We start from the raw sequence: 27,371 nt of genomic DNA on the forward strand, positions 1-27,371 counted from the left end.
GAGCTCTGGTGCCAGGAGGACAGGAGGCAGCTCCGGGGCTGTGCAGCAGCCCGGCCATGGGGCAGGGCTGATGAAGGGGGTCCCTGGAAGCTTCAGCTTTGCCGTGGGGCAGGGCTGATGAAGGGGGTCCCTGGAAGCTTCAGCTTTGCCGTGTGGGGCCGGTAGGACCCTTCAGGCCGGACGGGTGGGGCCGGGCACCAGCCTGTAGAGCCCTGAAGAAACATCGCTGCCTCTTCTTGGAAGCAGGCAAGTTAGAATTTCAGCTTTAGTGTAAATAACCCAGAAAGACATTCACATTCCCATCTGGGTGGCTGACCAGATCTGATGAGGTCTTAATATCAGCCAGAGGAGCTGCAAGGAGATATTACACGCACTGATAGGGGTTTCAGCCTTTAGTCATTCCCAAAGATGGGATAGCATACCTGGTTTGGATTCAAGGTGCAAATGATCTAGCCATGATTAATGCGTTCAGAACTGTAACAGAAATGGAGTAGGAAGGGTGGTATGGCAATTGTATCATTTGGCTTCACATAATTTGATTTTACTGATGCCTCATCCACTATCTGATTACTCTTTTCCTATTTAAACCCAGCCAAACCAGGAGGCTTTTGCTCACGGGCTTTTAGTACTATTTTATTTGGCAGTTATGGAATAAAAGAATTTTAGTATTGCCTTAGAATTTCTCCTGACATCTATCACAACCAATCCAGCTCATATGTGGGTGAACTGTGTTTTGATCCAATTATAAAATTCTATTGGAGTCTTGTTACATTCTTATCCCATGTGCATGTTGAAAAATTCAAGAGCAAAAGAAAATTCTACAAAATGTTTCTCATTTACTGTAGGCTTGGAGACGCAAAACTGCATCACACAGTCATTTGCAGAGGCTAATAGCAAACTAGAAAAACAACATATTCTTCAGGAGAAAACCCACCCTTTTAATCAGCAGCAAAGCTTAGAGGAAGAATAGTACAATCTGTGTATAGATATTACTGACAGTTGTCTTTTGGAGACACACAGCCTTACTTTTGTTAATTGTAGCAATGAGAACTTTGTTCTCATTTGTTCTACATCCCAGAAGTTACAATGAAAAAGGATCTGCTAGTCTGAAGACATTTTGGAGAGTGCATAAAAATGACAAATGTGAAAGACTCAGACACAAAATGACAAAGGTAACACATAGCTAATGTCCCAATGGATTGCAATGACTATAATACTTAAAAATGAAGATACTTTGCACACTCTTAGCATCTCTATAGCAAAAATGCATTATTAAATCAACAGCCCATGCACTATTTGATTACCATGATGGAGAAGTTGATCTAGGATATTTCTGTCTCAACACTTTCACTGTCTTCAGGCTACAAAACACAATAAAAGGAATTAGGTGTCTTCCTTGCTCATTGGCTATAGAAAGCCATGCAGAGGCCTAGCTTCATGGAGTACTGCTCCCAGGAGAGGAAATACACTCACTCCAAAGCTTTCTGGCTCTGTCCTAGTGGAGTCTCTCACACTCCTACAATCAGAATCCCTGTCCTAAAGCTGAGAGGTGCCAGGACCAGGCCAGCAGCCCTGGGCAAGAGCCAAGAAACAGCGGCAGGGCCAGGGCCAAGTCTGGAGCTCAGACTTCCTCTGGGAGCTGTTCAGCCACATGGAAAAGCCAACAGCTCTTTGACTTTCCCAAGTACTGCTTGGAATTCATCTCTTCCAGGTGCACAGGGATCCCCTGGCTGCCCCCAGGAGCAGGGGCGCTGCTGGGACGGACCTGTCAGCCTTGCCCAGCTGAGCTGTGCCCTCTCTTTGAACATTTGAGGCCGTGCTGGGGGTGGACAGGACACGGGTGGCCCTGCAGGGTGCTGACCACAGGCACCCTGCACTGCTGGGCTGGCTCAGCCTGCCCGTGCTGGTGCTGTGAAATGTGCAGGGAGAGGCTGGGAGTGGAACAGCCAGGAATTGTCACCAAAGCTGAGCAACCCAGCTGTGTGCAAGGATGAGAGGTGCAAGTGTGCTCACAAACCGTATTAGGTCACTCCCAAGGCTGTCTGCTCTTGGTTACGTCAGTTTGGCCTCTCTGTGATTCCAGTAGCTTGATAGTTAGTCCCCTTTTCCTTATTTCTAGGGTACAGACAGGTTGTTTTACCCCCATTCTGGAATGCTGTGTGTTTCTGCACCCCGTGGGAGGCTGATAAACGTGGCACCTCTCCCCATGGCTTCCCCTGGTCACTCTGAGCCCCATCATTAAGCTCTGACACAAAAATCTGTTTAGTCACAGAAGCAGATTGCTTCCACGAAGCGCAGAAATGTAATTTGCCAGTACTTAAGTTACAATATTAAATACTAACATGAAACTCCTTCCCCTTTTCAATTCTTTATAGCGAAAAATACTTGGTGTGAAATCTTGTTTCTACAAGGGTCAATGATAAAATCTGCATCAGTGACAGAGCAGCTTCTGCCCTTCCCATGGTGAGTGGTTTTATTGGTTTTGCATTTAAAGCTGTTCCAATGCATCAGTGCTTTCATTGCCAGTCCAGAGCACTCCTACACTTGTAAAGCTGGTGTAGCTCCATATTCCCCTCACCCTGGCCGTGTCCCAGGCAGCAGGACAGCCCTGCTGGGCTTTATTCTCCAGTGGCAGTGGCCAGTGTTTCTGCTCTGAGGCAGGGCACACTCCAAGAGCAGCCGTAAGCCAATACACCTCACCTCAGGCTCCAGCCCACTGTAGTTAATCATTAAATAATTCTCCTGGTGATGTTATCCAGTGCTGATAAATTACAGATTTCATTGTTTTGCCTGGAGCAGCTTTAAATTGTGTTAATTTCATTGAAGATTGACACTGGCTTTTATTTCCTTTTGCTACTGTTTTGTCCTGTAAAGCGGCACACAGTACAGACATCAGATTGCTCATATAATTGGTACAATAGATTTTTTTTCTTATATTTAGACAAAATTTTAATCAGAGCCTTTGAAAAACCAAGAACTTTGAGATCAATAAAATACTAACAGTAGTGTATTAGAAGAAGAATATTACCACAAATCAAATAGCTTTTAAAACAACCTTATTGTTGACCATGTTTGTTTTACATGTGATCTCAGAATGATTTCTAATTTTATACAGCAGTGAATTTATTCCACCTACAACACACGTTTCTGACACAGGGTTTTCTCAAAAACTGAAGATAAAATACATTATACATCTTCCTGATGAGCCAAACTCTCATCGGTCTCATTCTCTCTTTTGGCAAAAGAAAAAAATATCCCCAGGTAGTCCTACTCTTTTCAGGCAGAAGAAAAAGGCTGTTTTAAGTTAGTGGGATCTTGATCTGTTCTTTGATGACAAATTCCACCTATTTTGGAACAATTAACATGAGATTTCAATATGTATTGAATAAAGCATATGGAAAATTTTTAGCTGTAATTTGCAACTAAAAAATTATATTAAATAATTTCTATACCAGGAACAGTGTGATACAATGCAGTAGACTTTGTGGTAAATAAGAGAAGGTTTTGATTGTGTACTACTGTAGCTCCCCAAGCAGAATCTTGAGTTCAACTAGGAAATGCTGAATAAAACTTCATATCTCTTCTGAGGCTCCATATCACAGCTGGCATTTTTAATAGAAGTCTCACTCAATATTTTCACTAGGGTAGCTGGGGTTTGCTTTGGTGGGTTTTTTTGTTTGGTTATTTTATTTGTTTTGGTTTTTTTTTTTTTTTTTTTTGCTTTTAAGCACATTGTATAATGCAGTCTAACCCCCCACTTTTCTGTAAATGTGCACAGAAATTAATTGAACAATAAATGAGGTGTCAGGTGCCCTGAGGCACTGATAGATATTAATGCCCCTGACCAGCCTCACCTGGGGTATTCCACTCCCTCCAGGGTCTCAGAATTTCAGCTCAGCCCTTCACAGCCCCCTGTTTGTTGATAGCACTGTAGGGCTGCTGGTGTCCAGCTCCTGGCCTGTCACCCTGCTGAAGTGGACTGGCCTGGGTATGGTCCTCCAGGCTGGGTGACAGCTGTCCTGGCAGCATGGATCTGGCTGGCAGTCTCTAGAGGGTATCTGGTTTTGACCCTGACCTGCAGAACATCCCCTAAGCTTGGCCCCCAGGCCTGTGTTGTTGCTAAGAGTGTATCTGATGCTGGGACTTGAGGCTGCCCTGCTCTCCCCATCAGCTGTTTTGTGGCTGGTCCTGATCCTGCCTCTCTGTCCCACTAGAAGAAGATGTGGGTTAATTGAGGTAAGTAAATGCTTTAATAAAGTTTACTTAAGCTGGAGGAACCTGCCCTGCCCCATTTCTCTATAACATATTTCTTATCAGAAAGGCAAGATTTCTGAGGAGAATAAAAAAATAGCTAGATTTAATATGTTAGAGCAGTTGTTCTGCAATAGCTTTTCAGACCTAGTGTTCCAGACTTCTCCTCAGAGACATGGGGACAGGGATGCAGCTCCTGCAGGGATGCAGCTGGTGGAAGCTGAGCTGACACAGCTGCAGCTGAGGCTGCGCTCTCCCTTGATGTCCTGTGCAGCCAGCAGGTTTCTGTGGTAATTGGTGCTTGCTCACCTGCCTGATCTTGTGTCTACCTATTCTGTGCAAAGCCAAGCTACTGTTCAAGAACTTTGTAAATCAAAACACAAGCCTTCTGGTATGCATGTGTTTTGTGCAGGCCATGGTAAAATATTTGGGGTGGTGGTGGCTGGGAGCTGGGAAGAAGCTGGAGGGTTTGTCTTAGTTTTCTTTTTTTGGGACAGAGGGTTAGACAATGAGTATCTCCAAATTGCATGGATTGCTTCAAGAGAAGAACTACTGTTATTTGCAGCAGAATGAATCAAGTTAGAATTCTCCAAAATACCTCCTCAACAAACATCCAGCTCTTAAGAAACCTGGGGCGTTGTTTCATACATTTAGCAGAACAGCTTACACATGTAGGCCATTTAAAGAAATGGGCTAAATAAAGCACCTTATGTTGCATTTCTCCACCATTTAGAAAAAAATATGGAAAACAGTGTCACTTTAATGGTTTCCCTCTATTTTTGTCCAACTCCATACAAGGCTTATCCAGGATTACAGAGTGTAACTGCCTAAAGGTTTTGAGCCTTACACTCAGTTAAGTTACTGCTTGGGCAGGGTTTCCAGTTTTCCTTAAAAAAAATATGAAACATTCTCTACTTATTTTTCCAGATTCAGATACGGCAAGTTTGAAGAAGAAGAAAGAGCCTGCTTCTCTGGGATAGGTGCAGGGTTCTCCTCCAGGATATCTACAAGTGTATTTGGATGTGTGTCTGTTTAAATGTACTATTAGTGTGAAAGTAATAGAACAATATGGGCTTCACCCACAGAGTTGTAGACTGAAGCAGCTGCCAAATCAGATCCTTTACATGTGGGGTTTGATTGGCATAATCTCTGAATGTTTTTTGTTTCCAACTGCTCTACATAGATTAGCCTAGAAGATTAAAAAAACCTGTGGGTCCCTCCAAGTACTTGGGATAATATATTCTCATTTTAAAAGTATAGTTGAATATATTGAGTAAGGGAAAGAAAGGCATGAAATCAAGACTTTAGAAGCAAGGCAAAAAGTCACAATGTTTGTTTCATGATATATCTGGGATCTTACCACCTGGAGAGGTTTGAGAAGCAGACCTTCCAAATAAAAATAGCAGAATAATAAAACAACAGTAGTAAAAAGCAGTGGTGAGGTACTTCAAAAATCTACATTTTACAGAAGTGTAATCATGATTTAAAAATACAAAAACACTGTGACTCAAAAGAGGGAGAGCGTGGGTGTTTGCTGGGGATGAGTCAAAAGAGAAGAAATTTCAATTCCAGAAAGCAAATGCAAAAGATGAGGCTCTGTAAGTAGAGCCTGCAAAAAGGCAGACCAAATTTATGCATTTGTTCTGCATCCAGGGTTCACCTCCATGCTATGCAGAAGTCATTGATTAACTGACATTATATTGAAATGGGGCAATTAGACAGAGTAAAATGTCTACAGCATAAATTATACAAGAAAAGTGTCTGAAGAGAGCCTCCCCTTTGTCTTTAAGACTTGCCAGCTGTTCCTTTTCTGCCTTGTGATTTTTACCTTTCCAGATAAGCATATTCCTTTCTCTAAATCAATCTGACGGAACAGAGCTAACTGTATATCACAGGGTACAGCTGTATGTCCAGATACATTTTTAATAGGTCAGCCAGTCCAGTGGCAAGATAGCACTGATTCATGTTAGCAGATGAGGAGGAAAATGGTGCTGTGGAAGCACCTACAGCAGATACCACTGCACACTTCCTTGGCCCTGGTTGCTTGAAACAGTTTGTCACATGCTTAAACTGAAACATGCACTTTGGTTCCCTTTGTAGTCAGTGAATCAGGTGCTCAGTCTTCTACAGTATTGAAAATTAATTGCAGAAGTTGGAAATCCTGCTGTTTTCCAGTGTAAATAATGGAAGTAAATCACTGATTCATTGAAAAAAGAAAGCTGATGCAGTTCTGTGGCTATGCTGGTTCAGTGTTCTTTGCTTGTAATAGTGCAAATGTGTTTAACTGCTTTTTTGCAACAGAAACAATGAAAACTGGGTGGGTTTTTTTTTAGAAACAGATTGCTTTTAGATTCCTCTTGTGGTTGTGGCTAACACAGTGTGATCCAAAAACACCTTAGTAGTGAATTCAGCTTGTTTGTAAAGGAAAGCTCCTCTTTGCTATGGTCCTGTGTGAGTGTCCATACCATGAGCGTGCTTTTGCTCTTCCTCTTATCCCACTGCCTAAAGAGCTGTGGGCTGTTAATGGGGCTACCTGAACAAACCCTTCTACAGAAGCACAGAGTAGTTTGAGATGCATCCAAATGCATGAGATGCATCCAGATGCCATTTTCAGCTGCAGTTTTTACAGCCTGTATCCATTTACCAAGTCCGCACCTGACTGAATATGAATGGTCACAGCTATGGCAGCAGAGACACACTTTTATCTTTTTCGTATCAGCACCAAACAGAGTTTAAGAGGGGGAGATTTCTACAGGCCCATCTTGTTGGGATGTCTGATTTGTTCTCAGGGGTTGTGTTTTGCTTCCTGTAAGGCTGCTCTGAGCCCTGGCAGGAGTGGGAAAGGCAGCCTGCCCTGATACACTGGGGACTGAGCTGGGCATCTTTACAGTGTGCACTGAAAGCCTCTGAAGGCTACAGCAGGTTTGGCTCTTGTCCAGTATAAGGAAAGCAAGCATCCACCTATTTGAACAATGCAAGGAAAGATCACCTGTCTGTGCTATACAATGACATGCACTGGGCTGTTGTAAATAAATTGGGCATTAAGCATTTCCTGATCTTCCCTTTACTCATGATAACAAGATTAATGCGTGAGCTTTCCCACTGTAGAATAATGTGCAATTTGTAGTGTGGCCATGTGACATGAAGACTTGATCTTTTTAAAGCCCAGGTTACTGTTTAGAAAATGGGGAAGGGGGAAATGGATGTTTAAAATTGCTGTTGGCTTGTGCAAAGTGCTTCAGCAAGTAGTCAGTCTTGTGCTGTATGCAAGATTTGATAGTGCATTTGACAGGCCTGAACTGGTGGTACCTTCTGGGTGACCTCTTCAGTTTTGCATTAAACTTTCAACATGCTTTCCATGTAATTCAAGTGGCATTTTAATCTGTTCCTTTTCAGGCCTTTGTATAGCAAGGCAGACTTGCTATTTCTGTGTGGCTCTAGCATGGCACTGGTTCAGAGCCACACAAACCTGATGGTGTCTCCCCACTTACCTGCAGCAGCCAATACCTGATTCCAGTTTTGTCAGGACTGCCTCAAGCATAGGAATTCCACAAAAAACAGATGTTTGTCCTATTTGTTCAAGTTTAATGTGCCCAGCCAAGCAAAAAGGAAACCAGGCAAACATTTGGCTAAGTGGCTTTTACATTATTTTTTTGCTGGGCTTTATCTGACGTGTCAGATGCACGCTTAGTGTTTTATAGACATGTCTCCCAGCCTTCAAAAATGCAGATTTATGATTTTGAAAATATTTTACCTAAGCTGAGAGCATTTAACTTTTCATAATTGAGTTGAAGGGTTGTACATATCTCACCCAGTCCAATCTGAAGAAAAAGTGAAGTGTTTCCATTTTTCATGTATAGACCATGGAAAGGTGAAGGTTGACTCTAATGATAATATATAAAACACGAGAGAGATGTAAACCAAGCCAATCTCATATGTGCTTGTTCTGTAATTTCTTGGTGGAAAGGAGTATTTATACAGCACTGAAGTTAAAATATCTGAATATCACAAAGCATGATGATTTTGTACAGTGAACTTTTATAACTCATTTGAAATGAACCTGTCAGTCATCGTTAATGGTCTGTGAAACCCTATCCCAAGCTGGTGCCAAGTCTTTTCCACAGAAGCATTGTGATAAGCTCTGCTGTGTTCACAGTAAATCAGGGAGTTTTGCAATGAGTTACATGATAAGCTTTGCAGGATTGCACAGTAAATCATTGTGTTGAACAATTACACAGTAAGCCTTCTTAGTTTTTTCTCTATGGGAGCATCTGTCAGTAATGGATAAAAGTCAATATTCATATTTTCATGCCACTTCTACTAGCCATCTCAAATACAATTTATGGACACTTGTTAAGGTTGGTGGTAAGACAGCTCTGTTAGCCTTGTGTGCCTGCACGTATGTGATATAATTAGTAAAGTACTGGGGGACAGTGCACAAGGAGCCTGAAAAAGTCTAAAGGCATTGCTGAGGTTTTCTCAGTGGTGGGAAAGGTACCCTTGGCTCTCAGTGGAGCTGTGCCAGTTTACACTAGCTGAGCTGACTTTTGTCTCAGTTCTTCAAGAAGATATGTACTAGGATTTCCAGTTTATGCAGGGATTCACATTTACTTAGCTCTACCTTGGTTTTCATTGTCCCATTCATTTTTTTTCAGTCAGCGTTGCTATAAGCAGCATCTTTCCTCCTCAGCTCTGTTTTATTGATTCTAGTGGTTTACAAGACCATTTTTCTCCTTACCAGCTCCTCTAATGTGATTTAACCTCTGCACCTATTTGATAGGTCCTATCTCAATTTATTTTTTACCCCCAAATTTTAGCCCTTCAGCTGTCCCCAGGACATCTCCCATTGATGTTCCCTTGTCCTTCAACACTGCAGATGAACTTAGCTTCTTGACTTTCCTGCCAGGCTAATGCCTGGTGCCCCTCCCTGCTGGTCTCCAGGGCTTAGACTTGTCTTGTTTGCTTTGGTTTCATCTCCTCCTCGCTCCCCATGTCTCGCTGCTTCCTAGAGACTTGCAGGGCCTATTGCCAAGAGCTCCAAACGTGCAGTTTGCATTATTCCTTCTTGGCAGAGCCTCCTAAACTCCCACTACTCCACCCTTTGTGTGCCACTTCAAAAATGCACACCTTCTAATCTTTCAATCTTGACAAGATGAAACAATAACAAACAAATGTCCTGGTGCCATTTCAGCATGGTTCCTTCAGGTGTATAAATTATTGGTGTCAGATTGCCCTTCAAAAGGGCAAGGAGTCATGTTTGCATCAATGCTGCCTCCATAAAGCATTGTGTACTGGAAAGGGCTATCATGCACCGAAGTGCAGGAGCCAAAGCCCCATCTGCAGCACAGCAGGGGCTGTAGCTCAGGTTTGTGCTGGCTGAAGGGCTGGTCTTGAGTGGGGACTGTGGAGTGCGAGCCAGGAGATAGTTTTTGAGACCCTTTTACCTCTTTTGGAAAGCCACTGCAGACACAGAAGGAAAAAGCCAAACACAGGAGAGGATCTCACTGCAAAATAATGAGAAATCTTGACACAATGCTTTTTGCTTTTAGAATGACCCTTCACATTTGTTTTATTGATGAATATATTGTTAGAAAAATAAAATACTTTGGTTCATGAGCTTAGAGCTGCTGCTGTCTTCTAAAACCTTGGCATGAGGCATTACCCTGTAAGCGTATATGAGATTTGCTAGTGGTAATCTGTCCTGTATGGTGGTGAAGTCAGGAAGGAGCTCAAGTCTCTGCCAGCCAAGGTTTGTTGCAATCACTGAAAGCAGAGTTTGTGATTTCTTTTTTTCTGTTTGAAGTCACCTTATTGTTTTTTATAGATGTTCAGTTGAGCTGTTTGTGAGGTTAGGAAGAGGGAAGGAGAGGTGAGAGATATGGAACCCTTTCTTGCCTGCATGCAAGGCAGATAATGTACAGCATACATTGCTAGCTTGAAAGTCCTCAAGAGGATGTCACAGGGCTCTGATGTAGTAAGACATGTGCAATATCCACACTTGCTGCCCTTATTTGAAATGTCATAAAATGGGATGTGTACACTTGGTGCAGAAGAAGGCTGTGCAGCCTCAAAGTATGTGTAGGTATTACCTTACAGCTTTTTCTGTGTGGTGTGCATCTGTTGAGGCCAGAGACTACAGATTAAATCCTGTCTTGTAGCTAGTGAAAATACTGACACATGCTGTTGTATGAGCAGCCTCCAAACATGGCACAGAATATGGGTGTTCCCCTTTGGTAGGGGAGCTGCCTTGTGCTGGCATGCAGGAAGCAGGGTCCCAGGATGCAGTTTGTGTTTGTGATTGGGGTGTGTTTGTAAAACATGATGAGGGAATCCAGAGGGCTCTGGGAAAGCTGGAATGGGATGAGGCTGTCAGGACAACAATCAGACCTATATGTGACCCTCATATGCACAAGTGTAATGTACATATTGACACCAGCTTATTAAAGCAGATATTTAGAAATCAAGAGATAAATTTACAAAAGGGGTTCATACTTGGGAGCTGGGCCTTTGAAGCTGTTGTTCCTTTCTTTTACAAAAATCAGGAGACATGCTGAAATTGCAAACTGCCTTGTCATCCCTGGAATCAAATCTTCAAATGAAGAGGAAATCTTTTCTTTTTCCTAGAAAAGATGCACTCGCTGGGTCTTTTCAGATACCATTTCTATTTGTGACAGGAACTTTTTCAAGGAAATGAGCAGAAGGTAGAACAGCATGCTGCTTCTGATTGTACATTTCTTAATATGCTTTAGAAATATACACACTGGCAACACTTTTACAAGAAAATGCCTCATCTTTCATTAAAGAATGACTTATAAAAAAAGCCTTGACTTTTGTATGGCTGTGTATTTCATTAGGTATATTTCATACTTCTCTAACAACTCCTAAATGGCAAATAGTCCTGAGTAGTACTGGGAAAGCAATTTGCTTCAAATGGTTCATTTAGGTGAATTTAGCAATTTTATTTTGTATATAAACTGAAAAGCTTTTCTTAGCTCAGCTCTTCCACTTACCAGAATACAGGTGTTTAGTTATAGATCATGCAAAATTTCCGTAAGACAGCTTAACAAAACCAAAACCACTCACTTTCCAAATGTTATTTTTAATTACTCTGGGTACAATACTTGCACATTACCATGAGCAGGTAGGGTTAGATTGTTTTCTACTAATAGGGAACACACCTGACTTCATCAGATTTCCTATAAGCTATAGGAACTGTGTGTGCCAAAAAGATCTCAGTGAACACTAACTCCAAGATAGCACCAGAAGTCAAGTTCTGAGTGTTTTATATAAATGTTTTTCCCAAAAGTCATCTTGTTACTTTGATCCTCCTAACATGCTACTTCTAGCACAAATTCCTTTGAAGCAAAACAAAAGCACAGAGTAAACAGAAGAGCCAAGCCCAAAAATATTCATGTCAGCAGGCTTCGCAGTGAAATCAGTGTATTCTCAAGCAATGATTTCTCTTCTTCATTATTACCCTTATTTACCCTTCCTCTATCCTGATGCTCGAATTAAATCAGTATATGAGTGCTTTTCTTCTCTGAATGTCCTTTAATTTGACAGCCTCGTGGCCTCAGTGCCCTTCTTTGCCAAATATTGCCTTTTTGTAGACACAAGTTAATTCCTATCATATTGTGAGACAGGCCTGTGCACAGTGAAAGCCCAGCTTGCAAACTGCCTCGTTTCTTTCCAGCCCCTGAGGAATTCTGAATGTGTCAGTAAGAGCAGATAAAACTATCAGCATGTTCCTTCTGCTTTCTTCTGCAAATTTTTCTCAGCCATATCCTAAAACATGGGGTATTTGTTTCCTTTCTTTTTATTTTGCCCTCTACTTTCCCCATTTACTTTCTTTCCATCTCCCCCATTTCCCACCTCCCTTGTAGGAATGCAATGGCAATGTATCTTCACTCAGCCTCCTTGCTGCAGTTTGTTTGCATGGCTGGAAGGAAGTGCACTGTCACTCACGAGTCTTTACACCTGCCAAAGCTAATGAGCTACGTTTGACCCTCATTCTGATGGATTATTTAGAACTTCACACTCCTAGGAGAGTTGTAGTGTCCCAAAGGAGCAGCTGAGTGCTACTACAAATATTTCTACTAACAAAAGATATAATATGCTTTATGTAATATAGATATTGTTGAATAGATCCTATTTCAGATCTAAAATGGGTTTTTTTTCATTGAGTATCATAATTCAAGTTTCAATAGCAGAAATATAACAATGGTATTTTTAATGATAGCTGATGCTTCAAAAGTTTATTCAGAACAATGAAGGTGATGCAAAACCAGGAGTTTTTAGCAAAGGTCCTTCTGCCTGGCTGACCTGTGGTCCCGTACTTTCTTTTTGGTGTGTGTCTTGTGCTCCTAATCACTGATGGCAGTGACTTTACTCCTGAGTAATGGAGACTGAGCTGGGATCAGAACTGGGTCCTAAAACTCATTGTTTTTAGGATATAACTCAAAATTATGACAAACAGAAAAAGGAGATGGGTAGTTGCTCAAAAGACATTAAGTGATTAGTGATGGGGGAACATGATGTTTGTGGTCTGGTAAGAAAAGCACTCAGAAAACTAAACACATTTTCCAAAGCTTGTCTGGTGGGGAAGGGGTGATGAAAGGCTGGTGGTGCACTCTTGAGACTTCCTCCATGTCCATCTGGATGTGTAGCAGAGTGGGGGGTGCTGCCAGTGGCACTCTGTTGATGTGGGGCACGTGTCCCCAAAGAGAGAGCAGGCTGGCACTCACTGAATCGTTGGGTTTTTCCTTTTACCTCTGTGGACAGACTGTTATTTTATGAGGAATTTTCAGATTAAGGTCTAGACAACCTAGAGAGCCTTTCAAAAGATCCACAAACCCTCTGAGCCACTGTGTTGTATTTATCTCTTAAGGAACCTTGTCATTAGGCTCAAATTAAAAATGAGCTGTCAGTTTCTATTAATAATTAATGCCGAAATGTTAGCACTTTGAAGGACTGTTTCAAGTGTAACACATTCCATTTAATGCTGAACAGTTTTATATTTACAGTAATTCCACCTTTCATCCCTTAACGTCAACCTCTAAATCTTTAATGCTTTAATCACACTTCTTATTTTGATATCCCAAGTGAGCTGTTCTAACCTGTGTCCGCTCCCTTTCGATAAGGTGCACATTTTATACTGGAAGGTTAGTCAGCAGCACTTGTTAATTATTAAGGAAAACAAAATGCTATTGCTGGAAAATTATGTTTGTTCCCAGCTGTATGTGTTACCTTTAATCTGTACTGACAAGAAGCAAGAGGAATCATAAAATAATCAGAGGAGCCAGGAGAGAGGATTGTTTGTGAAGAACATTACCCAGCATAAATGTTGACAGCCTTGATTTGATTCCATAAATGAACGTAATTACTGGGTAATTTATTGTTCTGTGGAAATAACATATCTGTAAAATACATAGTTAAAAGAAGGCTCTGAATTTGAAAGCAGATGACTTCTGCTTTCGAGCTATGATTCCTATAGCATATTCCTGGTCAGCACTAACTCAGTGAGAGCTTTGGTCTTGTGCATAGGCAGCACAAAAAATGCCCATCCTGCAGCATATGTCTGTGAGACAAGTTCTTTATTTGCAGCCTGATAATTGTGAATAGGGGAAAACTCTTCAGAGAAACAGGCCACCTAAATGTGTTTTGAAGTTTTCTTTTTAGAAAGCTTCTTTGTCTCCTGTAAATAGCCAAGATATAATAAAATAAATACTTGACATTTTCTTAACTGCAAGGCAAATAATGAATATTCCAGAGAACTAGAAAAGGCACTTCAATTACTTCCAAAGAAAGGAGACATTTTTGAACTTGTAGTTATAAAATATATTGCTCCAATTTGTTTCCCTTGCTGCTTCAGAGTAACTCCTTGAAGTGAAATGTAGCTATACAGTTAAGGGTATTTGTGATCAAGTCTACATAATATAAATGGGTTATAGAACAAAATTAAACTAATAACCTACTGCTTAATTACTGGGATCAGTAGATTGGGACTCCACCTTGCATCTGGCAGATTCATGTGCCATATATAACATATCTTGCTACCAATTTGTTAGCAATTTGTTGCTCAGGAACGTGTTTTCTGGCAGAGATACTTACAACTATTATCCATATCTTTTTCCACAAGTGCTATTGCATGGAGAAGGCAGAAAGGTGTTTCACTGTAACAGAAACCACAGGTTTCCCTTCCTTTGCAGAGATTGAAAATAAGGTCTGGTGCTGTGGGGGGGACCTGCTCTGGCCTTTGGGAGCCCCTGTGGGTGGGCTCCATAAGGCTGTCCTTGTATGGACCAAGTTTTAATCATGTGTGTATATCACTGGCGAGACACCCAGCCTCTGAGTTTGAATGCTAACTATTTTTCTTGAATAATGTGCTATTTCTTTTATTCCCCTGTGTCATGTGCTCCTTTTCCTTCACCTTGTTTGTTGGCATGTTTCTCACAGGTGTACTTGAAAATCTCTCCTTTGGCTTTGCATTGGTAGCTGAGAGTTCCAACACATGTGCAACTGGCAGCAAGTACTACCTCACTGCATGACAATTCATTTGAAATATTTGAACTGATAGACTGAGACTCCAAAAAAATCTCTGTCCTGTTTGGCCTGGCCCTTCCCATGCAGGCAAACAGGGTGCTGTGTCAGTCAGGTAGTATTTTGCACCCATTTCATCTAGGTGCCAGTGAAAGCATGATGTGCAAAGTGAAGTTTCAATACTGTATTATGAGAAGTCTGGCAGCATTTCCACCACAGGTGCATGTATTTCAGTGAGACCAAACTGGAGTAAAAGAAGGTAGGATTTTCTCAGCCTGTGAACTTATGCTTGTATTATCAGCTCTCAGCAATATTATCTGCTTCTTTTATCAGGCTCTCATCGTCTGGGCTTTTTTATAATTATAGGAAGAGTGGATGAAGTCCTATTAAGTTGTCTGTGACTAGAAAAAGAATTACTGCACTGATACTTTCAATCCTCTCTGGCATGTAAAAAAGGCATTCAGAGTTTACTGAACCTCCGCCTCACACATCAAAAAAGTAATAGAAAAATTCCTGCTGATACATTATCATGCAAGTATCCAATTCCGTCTTTTCTTGCTGTGGAGACATGCACAACATACAGGAGAGACTTAATATTTATAAGATGCCCAACAGGACTGAAAAAATGGACAAGTGCAGAGTATGCACGTTATTCATTACAAACATGATTAGTGTTTGTATATAATAGATGTGTTGTTAAAGCACAGTGGATTCTTCGAAGTTTACAAGTTTGTTATGAATTGATTTATTCATGAAATGCTTTGTTTCTATGACAACTTTATTGGTTTGCCTGTAGTCTAAATACATATAGGCATGGCAGGAATTCTACAGTACAAAACAAATTACATGCTCCCACCTGAATGGCTTGGTGCCTTTAGGGAATGTACAGAAATAGTCCACACTGAGGGCTGAAATCGCCATAGACTGTGCCAGTATAAGAGGGCTTACTTAATAAAGAAAAATGCTTAAAGGTCTTCCACAGCTTCCAACACACTGCAATAAAAGCAAAAGATGGAAACGAAGAAAGGAATCTGGTAGGGAAACATAAAAGGGACCCAAAACCCAATTGCAGAGATGCTAGTGTATTCAAGAAAAAGCCACAGATCAAAGACCAGCACTCTCCCACAAATAGAGCCTGCAAGAAGCTATTAATATTCATAACAGATCTAGACCTACAAAAGAAACTGGAGAGCTATTGTTTAGTAAAAAATTAGTGTGAAAGTATAGGACATTAGTTGATAAAAGGATAGGAAGGCTTGCTAGAGCAACACAAAATGGCATCAGAGAAAAAAGTCACTAAGTAGATCAAATAACAGAAATGAAAATACAAGAGCAATAATTAGGACTGGGACTTGGAAGAGAGGTCAGAGACCTAAACAGAGTAATAGTTTTCAAAGCATGCGAGACAAAAGTTATGTAGCAGTGCTTCTATGAGGGACCCCATGACACAGGGGTCTCTCCAGGACACTATTGTAAACTGCAGTAAAACTATGATGCTTTGGCTGCTTCTGTCCTGTGGGATGCAAGGCCTTTTTGGAAATGATAAACAAGAGCAGTGGAAACTGAAACAGGCTCTCCTGTTGCATCACCCATAATCTATCTGCTTTTCAAAGCAGAAGCAGCAGAGAGTGCACTCCCATGCAAAAGCAAGTTTTCCAGCAATGTTTTTTAATCTAAACAAAGCTGCCTAGTATTCTGGATCATTTTTCAGAAAATTGGTATGATAATTTCAAAGGGAAGACGGGGCACTGATAATCCTCTGCCTAGCCTGAAAGCCAGCGTGAAAATGCCTTAAATTAGAACAAACCAGTGCAAATGCAAATTCTGTATTGGTAAACCACAGACTACACCTCTAGCTCATCTGCCTCTTTCAGGAACCTGTGCTGTGGTTTAGGTGTTTCCACACTCACTTGGCTCAGACCAGGTTTTTGCCTTGTAATTTGGCTACTGTAATTTATTGAAGTATTTCACTGATTTTGTCTTTTATCGTAGAAGGTTGAAAGGATGGGCAGATTTTGCAGCACTATGGATTTAAGGATGCACTGCCTCCCTTGCACTGCAGCAAAGCCAGACTGTAAAGCCAGTGGGGTTTGGTACCTAAGATTTGGCTCAATGAGTCAAGTATTGTTTGCATGTGTGAACCAGGTCATCTGCTTTGAAAGGTGACCAGGCTGATGCAGACAGGCACTGCATGAGAGGCAGGCTCCTGAGGCCAGAAAGCAGAGAAGAGGAAAAGCAGGTAGTGAGATGGGAGGCTGCACATGGCTCTGTGCTGGGCAGGCACACAGCATTCATAGCTCACCCTCTCAGTAAGTGCCTAAGACATTTGACTAATTTGACATGGAAGCACTAATAAAATAAAAAGCTTCTCCAATTAGTGCATCCTCTCTATTATTTCTGACTGGTGTTCTGACCCAGTCCCTTCCATATTCCTAATTGCCTGTGCTACACTAAGTGATACCGCCTTCCACACACTTTTATGAGCTGTGGCCTCCTGCAAGAGGAGAGATGTGTGAGTAGCAGCCTCTGTGATTGACTTAAAAGGACACTGTGGCTTCAGCTGGTCAAACTGAGCATTTAAAAACTATGGAATATCTACAGAGATAGACTTTAGAGGGAGGAAGTGATCACCTACTACAGCAGTGGGCCTAATTCTCAGCTGGTCATCGTGCTTGCTTCAAAGCCCTTCATAGTAGCAATGGATTTTGTTTGGGTTTTTGTTTTGGTTTTTTTCAGGCTGGGTATAAGCCTTGGGAGAGAAAGGAGTGTTGACATCAGCCAAAAAGCTCCTTATAACACCATGACTTTGGGACTGAAAAAATGCTGATGTAAAACTACTGGGTGTGCTGAAATAAAATGCAGGGTTTCTTTGTTTCTTTAGTTCTCCATTTCTAGATTCTAAGTCTCTGAAAGGAGTAGTTGCCCTTTTCAGGGTTCAATCTGGATATGAAATGTGTAGTGAAGATCTCTTTTCTTTCTCAAGGAAAAGAATAACTACAAAATCTTTTCCATTAGTATTTCTTTTTTACTGGTTTGTACCCAATTTGGTACAAATAATGCACTTTCAATTTAGCTTTTTTTTAAGGAGGTACATAGGCTGAACAGTGGAACAGGCTATCCCTCAATAAGGCACAGAGCCAAAAGTAGTTCTAAATCTCCCTTAATGGTCTGGTGGAGGTTCTGCTTAGCACTCCTGAAATATCTGCTGGCTTTTCAGCACTGCTCCCAAGAGATCCAGCAAAGAAGGGCTTCTGGTGGAAGGCATCAGGGCAAGGATGCACAGGAGGTTTGATGGCCAGAACAACTCCAGAACCCAAGGTGCCTGGTCAGAAGCCAGCGGTGCAGGCACTGCAGAGATGGACAGCCTGGATGTGTGTACCACTCAGCTGTTTTGTTACAATTCTTTGTGCATCCTCTTCTCATTTTGGGAAATTCTGGAGATGTTTGGAACACTCATCACAGGGAGTGCTGCATCTCCAGCATCCAAGTAAGGCTGTGGTACACACATGGTACCATCAAATAATGCTGCTTCTTAAAGGATCAGCACAGCTCCTGCTATGTAGTGCATGTGTTTCAGTAAAGAGTGGCTTTTGACAAACATGCTTGGCAGTGAATTTAAAAACTATTTTTAAAGTATCATAAATGCTTTTATGGCCCCTTTTAAGTGCTGTCTGAGGTATGTAGGAAAATGTCATAGTTTATCCCATAACTAACCACAATATTTAATTTAATGATGGCTATAAAACAAGTGCAACAAAGAGAAAACTGTTCTGAACTTTCTTGACACTGTATTCAGCAAATACTTGCTCTTTACCTGACATGCCATCATTTACTCCCTCAGCCCTCAGAGAACAGCATGATAGCTGAACTATCGATAGAGTAGAAGAAATCATAGACAAGGAAAGTAAACTGTGATATTTTGAAATTAATGATGTAGTTCACTTGATGCACTGCATGCCTAATCATGAAAAATCTGAAGGGAAGAGCTTACTTAATGAAATTTTGAAAATCTCTGCATTTGTGTATATATAAGGATATGCCTTATGATCTGATGTGGTAAGTTGATGCATACAGCACTTTACACTCATGTCAAATGCTTAACTGAATAGAAATGCCCCTTTTCACTGCCTCTCTGGGGTTGGGCTCTGTATGTTTGTGTGTGCACATACATGCATACAGAGGGGCTAGGAACAGGTACCCTTTTTCATTAAGTAAGTGACATTTTCATGCTGGTACAGCATCTATCTATCTATCTTCTTTCTGGCAAAGCTGTGTGCCTTTCAGTCAGCATCTGACTAAAGATCAATGAGAGAAAGCTTTTTGAAGGTGCTTTCAGGTCCTGCGGCAAGGGAGATGATCAGAAAGCTGCCATAAGCTTCGGACCCACTTGACAAATGAGGAACTATTTTGGTGCTCTGTAAACTGCTGTCACATCAGTTAGAAACACTAATTAGAACTACTTTGCTGTTGAAAGTGTCCAGTGCATTAAATACCACTTCTGCTTATTGCAATTAGCTTATCCATTGACTTACACTTTATACCACAAGACTATCAAAGATGGAAATGCATAAGGGATTGTTTAATAATTTATGAGGGAAATTAGAACTGAATGGCAAATAGCTTTTGCCTGCTACCCTTTGACCTTTCATTCCTTGCAGAGCATGAAACTCACATGTGAAATGTGTTCATCCTTGGTTTTGTCTAGCTGGAGAAGAGTCAACAAACCAGGATGCACAAGTAAGCAAATATCAGATTATGTCTTTTTCTCAGTGATGTGGAGATTAAATGATGTGGGTAGCTTCTGAAAAGCAGTAGGACATTTTGGTGCCACACAGTCTGTAAAGAGAGAATTTTATATACCTCCTGTTCTGTTCTTCAAGCTGGTTCTTGATATTGATAAAGCAGGGAGATTTTGTTCAATAATTTATACCATATATACATACTGGTGATAGTTTTTAATGCCATTTTGTCTTTTACAGGGCAAATTTGCAAATGTAACACTTCTAGTAAAGAAGTGAAGTTGTAAGGACTGAGACAACTTCATATTTTTGTTTTAAAGTTAAATTTTGAGTCCATAATATTTAAACATGCCTTAGGAATAAGAACAAGGAAGTAAAATTTTCTCATACTCATGAAAAGCTCATAAAAGTCAGAAGTAGTCCAGCCATTAGGAATGCCATGACTCTGCACTGTACACAGAAGTTTTTAGCAGAGAGGGAAAAGAAAATATCATTCCAAACAGCCGAGTTGCAATCTAGCACCCAACATAAAATCATGAGGCTTCATTCCTCATTCTGCCTTTGTTACCTCGGTTTAAGCACTTATTCTTTCTGCTTGGGTTCCCACTGATGATATTAGTTCTTAGTTTGGCTGCCAGGGTGTTAAAAATAACGATTTGTAATTTGTTATTTTAAATGTAAGATGGCAATCCCACCACCACTCAAACTTCTCAAGAGCTCAGTTTTCACCTGAAGTGGTTTTTGGGTTTTGTTCTCAATTTTTTTGTTCTCTGGGACCAGTCCAAAGAAACACCTGTGTTCTCTTCCTTAAAGTTTAGCAAGTAATATACATTTTTTTTTCCTAAAGTGCTCTTCTAAAGATGCAGACAGAAAACATAAAGCAGCAAGAGGCATTTCCATCTAAAAACGCCTAACAAGAATCATCTTCAGTGATCTGATTCCAAATATATGAAATTCTCCCAGTCTTCAAATTTCTTCATGATGGATGCAGAATATCTGCCTGAAGCCCTATATTTTGTCAGACTGCTCCATACAAAAATATTTCTGAAATAACTATTTACTATTTCATTTTCAAAAACTTTACATGATAAAAGATAAAATACTATTAACAAAGGAATGGGCATGCATGCACTTACCAAAATGCAAATATAAATTACAGTTTTAAATGGTTTTGTTCTTTGAAGCTATTTACGAGTTTGTTTTTTGATGCTTTAGGAAAGAAAAGTATCTGGAAGAGCAGAAGAGAACTGCAAGATCTCAAGCCATAACTGAGTCTCCTCAGCCTGCTAACATGAGAGACCAAAGCATTTGTGCCCTTCACTTTTGCTGCTTGTAACCAGGAGAAGGGAGAGAATTGGTTTGTTTTTTTAACTTGAAAACCAAAGCTGAAGATGATGCACCAGACCATACAGAACTGTCTGAGGGCTGCTTTGGTTTGGAGCAGTTCACCTCGCTGGTCCCTTGGGAAAGCTGCACTTCCTTCAAGTGGCTCTGCTCTTCTGCCTGCCACAGCAGGAGCACCATGGAGACATTCATTTGTCATTTTTTTTCCCCCCAGAAATTCACTGCATTGTTGAAAGTTTCTGGCCATTAGGGAGGTCCAGATCCATATGGGAGTTCTGGAAAATTTTTGAGGTTCAGCTGTGAATCCACCCTTGCCACCAGCAAAGGTGCTCTTGGTGCCATTGGAGCCAAGAAGCAATGCCTGGGCAAGGAGGAGTGGAGTGCATGTGTAAGTCCCAGCCTGAAGCTCTGCTTTCCTTCATTTCTAATTGGCTGCTGCCTTCTTTTAAGACTGGTAACCTTAGATCAGAGGGAAAAAGAGGATTACTTTTAAGCATGATGAAATTTAACTTGTAATTGCTGTTTCCACAGCAGCCAATTGAGAGGTAAGAGCATAGCTTTACCAGGCAGCTCCTAATCTCTAGGATTTACAGATGCTGAAAATGAGCAGGAAATCAGGACAGCAGTGACCTACCTGGAGTGCAAATGCAACAACACTCACAGATATCCATGCTAAAGACACAACATTCATAGCAAATTTTATCTCTACTGTGCAACTTTGAAAAATTTCATGGTTTGATGTTTGTGCCAGGTTTCACCTAGTATTCATCAGATGCTGCATTGTATTTAATGTCAGTTTTGGTATCCCCCTGCTTGAGACAGGGTGCCACAATATATTCCATTGCTGGTAAGTTCCAACAGGGAGGCAGTAACTTAGGCATTGACTGCTTCCCCTGACATTTCATGTTCCTGTAAAATCAGCTACTTAGAAAAAAAAGCACAGCATTAATTTAGCTTACTCCTTCCCATGAAACTGCTAAGACAATCCCTGTAAAAAGCAGCACTTCTTCAGATGTCCAGTGCCTATGGGGTGTGCTACAAAGCATGTTTTGAGAGCCAGCACTGACTTGCATGAAGCCCCTCTATGGTGGCTGGCTACATTTCCTCAATTCTAAGAAACAATTTGGTTTTCCTACACCACACAAGGTAGGCAGAAAGTGTGCAGTATGTGTATGGCACCTTTTGAAAGCCTGCCCTCACACAAAATGTGCCATGGGAGAGCTGACTCCCTGTGCCATTCACTCCTTGGAAGCAGCAAACGCTCCCAGCCCTGAGCACAGGTGCTGGTGCTGCTCTCCCCTGAAATTGTTTTCCTGCCTGCTCTCTGCCAGCAATGCAGGTACAGCACACTGCCTGCTCAAGGCCAGGTCTGAAATGTGTGTGTGCTGGCCAAGACTATAGACTCAGAGCTGCTCTGGTGCAAGTGTAAGGTTTTCTGTCCTAGAGCATTGGTAATGGTAATCAAATTACATGTATTTCTCAGAGTGATCACTGAGGAAATCTTAAAAACCATACCACACATAGAATGTTCTGAAAAAAGTGTTTGTTATTGTCATTCTGTTCACCAACTGCTTTTCTGGATTTGTGTAATCAACAAATATCTAAATGAAGTATTGGCAATCTTTTCTGTGTAATCCAAAAAAAAAACCATGAAAGAGGAAGTTATACAAGTAGCTTTAGACAATGTCTCTTTCATGATATCAGGGAATTCTTTTTGTTTTACTTTAGACATATTTTGAGATTTCTTTTATTGACTGTTTGTTTTCTATAGAAGACTCCTAGCCCACTAAGGAGAGTTTCGCCTTTTCTCTAGAATAAATGTTTATCTGCCAAATATCTCTGTTTGTGTTTCCTTCCCCACCTGCCGCTAATTTTAACATTCCCCTCACTTGAGCAACAACAAAGCTTCTTTAAGTGATTGTCTGTGGGTGTATATAAGTGTGGCCATGTCCAAGAGCAGGGGCAGGGAGCTTGGCCATTCAGGTTTGTGTCTGATGGAGGTGCCTGATGGGTGCTCTTGGCCCCTTTTTCCTGCTAGAGGGCAGGATGTTTTGGGGGGGACCTCTCCAGTGCAAGGTCCCCTCCTGACAGTTCCCAGGTGTTCTTGCATGGAGTGCTAAATAGCTAATATATTAATTCTGTTTAATTTAACCAGTGTATGTATTAAAACGCCCAACAGAAGCATGCATGTCTAGGACAGCACAGTTGAATGCAGTTGTCTTGGGAGGAAAAAGCTATTTGTAAATTAGAACTGGACCAGAGATGTCATTTTTTGCTCTGAATTACTGGGATGGCAAAACTCTTTGTATCAGCTTTCCTTGTCTGAGAAATGTTCTTGTGAACTGTCTTAGTCCCTTAAAACTTCTGTAGATGGAAAAATTCCAGTGAGAATTTTAAAATGGTATTTGAAAATAAATATAGGGTATATAAAAATACTGAATAAGCAGCTGAGCAGTAGAAAACTGTAAGAAAAATTGCTATTGTGTAAAGATATATAGTTGCAACAGTAGACTGATATCCAATAATTTACTACTAAGTTCTAAAAACCAGATGACTGCAAAGTGTTTGCTAAACCATTCTTTTTCACCTGACATGTGGTTGGATTATGTGAACTGACTCACCATTTAAATGGGGCTACTGAGATTGGTGTGTTATTGATTCAGACAATCCTTGACCCCAGGGATAACACGTGCTGTAACAGAGGAAACTGGCTTTTAGAATCCTACATCTTTCTCTCTGCATCTATGTTATTTGACAATACTGAAAACAAAAAGATTAGAGAAGCAAAGAATGAGTTAATACTGGCAAATTCAAGCAGCTTGTTTGATGAAGTAGTGCTGGTGCTCTCCAGGAGAAAAATTGAGAGGTGCTGAGAGTTTAGCCCTTTGGATTCAAATTCTTTTCAAGAAAGCCATCAGTGGGCACTTGCCAGAATGCCTTCAGAACCGTTTCTTTTTTGGTTTTTTTTTCAGAGAAACCTTAAAATAACAAATAAATAAAGCGCAGACTGATGATCACAGTCTTAATTAACTGAAAACTTGTACTTTTTTATTTTAAGGAAATCATCCCTTGGCCTGTTTGTCTACTTTATCTGTCATTCATCAAATTCTGAACCTTTATCAATCTCCAGACATTGAGCAGGTAGCCTGGCACTTGCCCAATAGGTACTGGATGATGCTGCAGCTGTTGAACAAGTACTTCATCAAAAATTATTCTTTGGCTTTTTATCAGCTTTTTCAAATCCCAGGTTGCAAATCAGTTGCTTCCTTTTTAGTTACACAGAAACAAAATGAGATGCACCTGAATACTTTTAAAAATAATTACTTCTAATACTATTTACCAAGGCAAACATTCATCCATGCTCATATCTTCCTCTGCAGACTACAGCATTCACTCCTTTCTTACTCTTTCATATGCAAACACTGAGTCTGTGTTATAATCACTGAGCATAAGTCAGATAAAAGCAAAGTCTGATGTATTAACAATGAAAATGGTCTTCTGAATAAAAACATGGATTATCATGGAATTTTTGCTAGGATTATGCCAAGAGCCTGAGAACTTGTCTCTGAAAGACTTATTCTTCTAATCAAAGTGAACATCCCATTTTTCTATGCCTTTTTCTTAAGCGGTTTGAAGAATGATCTCTTTATAAGTACAGCTTCTCCTAGACACAAAATTCCACTAAAATCATTTGGGGAAAGGGCAATTGGCAATGTCTTATAGGTGATCTTCCTTTAGTCTCTCCAGTGCTATTGAAACAGTATGCAGACTGGGTTGGTCTTTGGGAGCCTGAAATCTCCCACTCTGAATGGTGTTGTGAAAACAAATCCCTTTTGGTGTGGGAGTATCTGCACAGAACAGCTGATGTGGGCTCTCCTTGCAGAGCACCGGCTGCCATGTTCACACTACGTGGCTGTAGCTTCCATGGTGGGAGGGAGTCAAATGTGGATCCCGGTGGGATGTGTGTATGCTAGGCTTTGGAGAGATTTCTCTTGGAGTTTCAGACAGCTCTGAGCCATTTGCTGACCTTTTGAAGGATTCCTAAAGCTGTTAGTCAGAAAGCATTAGTGTTAGATGCTGACAGTTCTGAATGGGTTACATATGTTTCCTTTGCTTTTACATGCTTAGATGATGCTTTACCAGTGCCAAGTGGTGGCAGACAAAAAATCATCAAAAATGGGTATGACATGGATGGAAGGAAATGCTATGTGTGCAGAAATCTTGCTTTCCTCTCAGGACACAGGACTCTACTGCTCAGTGTCACTGAAGTGCCTGTAATGTGTAAAACAACAGCCCTTCCCATGCCCACAAAATGCAGTGGCAGTGTCCTGCTGCCATCTGGGACACAAGGCATAGCACAGACAGCACAGCCTCAGTGCATTTTTCCTAGTGGTAAAAAAATCTGGGAAAGTCTTCCCAATTATTCCTAGATGGAGCAATGTAGCATAACATAGTAGTGCACAGATCAGATGAGTCATATTGAAGCTGACTCCATGCTGATAGTGAATTGCTTTCACTTCAGCAAATTCTTGAAGCACCTCATTTCCTATGAGCTAGATTATTTTTTTCATAAATTGTGGACAACGAATAAGATGAGTTTTAGCCCTTGCCTTTGTTGCTGAATGTGGCAAGCCTGATCTGTGAGTAATGGAGGCAAAAAGAGCAATCTGTTCCAGAGCCTCCACAAAGTTTTCCATTGTTTGGGGAACGAATCAGTCCATTCTCTACATGAAAGGAAAGGTCACGCTTAGGAACTTGATTTGTTGCAATGATCTTCTTTAATGTATTGCACTGCTGGTGACATTCTCGCTGATATTGGGGTCCTTTGTGTGCTTTGTATCAGTTTTATTTTCTTGCCAGGAAATTGGCTTCCTTACATATATAGGTGTTTCGATCTTGGATCCTTTTGAGCCCAGAAGTGTGCCTGCTAACATGCTCCAGACCTCACTGCATTCACAGTGGCACAGAACCAAGGTATGAAAAGCTGGCCTTAACGATTTTAGCCCATCTTCCTATTGCAAAGTTTCTTCTTAAAATTAACTCCAGTTATATGGGGGATCAAGAGTCATTTGGGGGCTCAGAGTGGCATTTGGAAGGGCATGGCTTTTGCCATGCTCAGGTGGTTGCTAGATTGGAGCTGGTTCAGTGTTTTTTCTGTACTGAGGCAGGACTAAGACAAAAATGTAAATTGAGTTCATGTGATTTGGTGAGTACTAACCTGGATGTCCACTCCCCCACCAAGAAGAAAGATCTGGTTTTACAGGGACCTACGTGGACCATCTGAATCTAAAGTAGTAGGCATCGGTATTAAGAAACCTTTAGCAAGAAGAAAGAAAATGGAGACAGAATTGAAAAAGAAAGGGGAGGAAGAGGAAAAGAGAGTGAAGAGGAGGTAAAGTTAACCCATAAGGGCAGCTTTGTCTACAAAGATGGGGAAATGGAGTATGCTGGAATCTCCTTTCTGATGAAGATGAGAGTGGGTTTTTCTTTTTCCTTAAAATGATTCTATCATGTATATGAAAAGTTGTTCACTATTGCCAGGTGTTACTGCTGGATAGGCAGTGAGCAAGAGCTCAGTCTTCCCAGTGCCTCAGGACCTTGAATAGGGTATGTGAAAAGTGACTAAGGAAAAGGTGGTAGCCATCATTCTTCATTGTCTAGCACTGTGGATTGCTATGGGAACAGAGTTAAAGGCCCTGTTGGGTTCAGGGGTAGCCACTGAGACTGCATTTTTTCCCTCTTGTATAGGACTGTTGACATACTGATCCCTTCTCAGCCCAGAAAAAACCGAATTAAATAGCTTCTCTTTCCATGGCAGCACAGGCAAAGGCTAGGAGGATAAGGCTCATACCATTGTCCTAAGTTCCCTCTGGAGTCAGCAGAGCTGCAGCCAGTGGTGCTCAGCTCAAAGCTTTCATTGTCTCCTGCAGGGTCCTGCCATTCTACTCTTCTTGCATGGTCAGACTAGCTGGGTGCAAGTGAACCCAGGAGGTCAGGGTTTCACACAGCACCTGTCCTGTGACTTGGGAAGGAAAGTCTGAAGTCTCAGCTTACTGGCTGAGAAATGGCAGTGTAAAGAAAAGAATGTTTTCTTTAAGATTGCTTGTAAATATTAGCAGTTTTGGGGCAAACTCACTATAGTCTAAGGCCACCCTCAAGAAGTATGGGATCCCAGACTTTTGCAGTGCAGTGCCCCTGTTGACTGCTAGTATCAAGCTATGCTGAGGTGGGGTGTCTCTGCTTCTGCTTGGCAGGACACCTGTGACTCTCCCAAGCTCTCCTGTTGCACCTTTTAGGCTTCAGAGAGCATTTCTGTGTGCTGCATCCTACAGAAATGCCCTGATCCTACAGTGACCAGAGCCCTGCACCTTGCCTACTAATAACCCAGCATGTGCCTCATTTGGCAAGGGGAAAAAGGACTTACCCAAGGCTTCCCAGCATCTCAGAGGCTGTGTAAAATCCATGCAGAGTCACTGGTATAAATCCCAGATGTCCTCT

General features: G+C 41.2%; 2 long non-coding RNA genes across 4 annotated transcripts; one reads left to right on the forward strand and one right to left on the reverse strand.

The window, feature by feature from the left end:
* LOC111932765 (uncharacterized) lies at positions 1 to 22,707 on the forward strand. 3 transcript variants are annotated; one of them, XR_015273745.1, is made up of 6 exons: positions 1 to 246; positions 2,376 to 2,463; positions 4,172 to 4,236; positions 5,179 to 5,273; positions 19,449 to 19,527; positions 20,745 to 22,707. It is a non-coding gene; the product is annotated as an uncharacterized LOC111932765 (long non-coding RNA). The 3 variants fall into 3 exon arrangements; XR_015273744.1 differs by lacking the exons at positions 1 to 246; positions 2,376 to 2,463 and having other exon boundaries at positions 3,857 to 4,236; XR_015273743.1 differs by lacking the exons at positions 1 to 246; positions 2,376 to 2,463; positions 5,179 to 5,273 and having other exon boundaries at positions 3,856 to 4,236.
* Positions 15,551 to 27,371, reverse strand: LOC147651634 (uncharacterized). The gene is made up of 3 exons (XR_015273749.1): positions 27,298 to 27,371; positions 23,495 to 23,565; positions 15,551 to 21,332 (listed from the first exon to the last, which is right to left on the reverse strand). It is a non-coding gene; the product is annotated as an uncharacterized LOC147651634 (long non-coding RNA).

This window comes from Cyanistes caeruleus, chromosome 9 (genome assembly GCF_971803275.1).
Source record: "Cyanistes caeruleus chromosome 9, bCyaCae1.hap1.1, whole genome shotgun sequence".
Lineage (NCBI taxonomy): Eukaryota > Metazoa > Chordata > Aves > Passeriformes > Paridae > Cyanistes > Cyanistes caeruleus.